Source organism: Sminthopsis crassicaudata, chromosome 1, assembly GCF_048593235.1.
Source record: "Sminthopsis crassicaudata isolate SCR6 chromosome 1, ASM4859323v1, whole genome shotgun sequence".
NCBI lineage: Eukaryota > Metazoa > Chordata > Mammalia > Dasyuromorphia > Dasyuridae > Sminthopsis > Sminthopsis crassicaudata.
The window spans coordinates 388,355,793-388,356,188 of record NC_133617.1 but is presented as its reverse complement, the minus strand read 5'-3'; positions in this window follow the sequence as shown (position 1 = coordinate 388,356,188).

The window sequence follows — 396 nt, the reverse complement described above, 5'->3', positions numbered from 1 at the left end:
CCTCCAATATTAACCTCCATTCAAAAACCTAATTATGCTACTCAAAAAATTAGAATGACAACCTCATGTTTGGTGATTGAGACTATAACTATCTAGGGTCAGGAAGAAATTTTCTACACAATTAATGACATTTATCTGAAAGTTTGGATTTGTTCCTGAAATGTCAACCTTTGACACCCACATGAGTAGGATTTGGAAAGGGCTATGAAAAATACATAAATGGCTATTCCAGGAGAAGACAGGTTTTGGAAAGAGAAGCTCTTTGAGAATAAGTTAACAGAAGCATTTCTAAATCATGGAAGAAATCAGTATTGTGAAGATACCATCATCTCCTCTTTTCTTTCCCATTCCTATTCTCTGCAACACTCATTCCAATGACAAAGGAACAAACAAGAA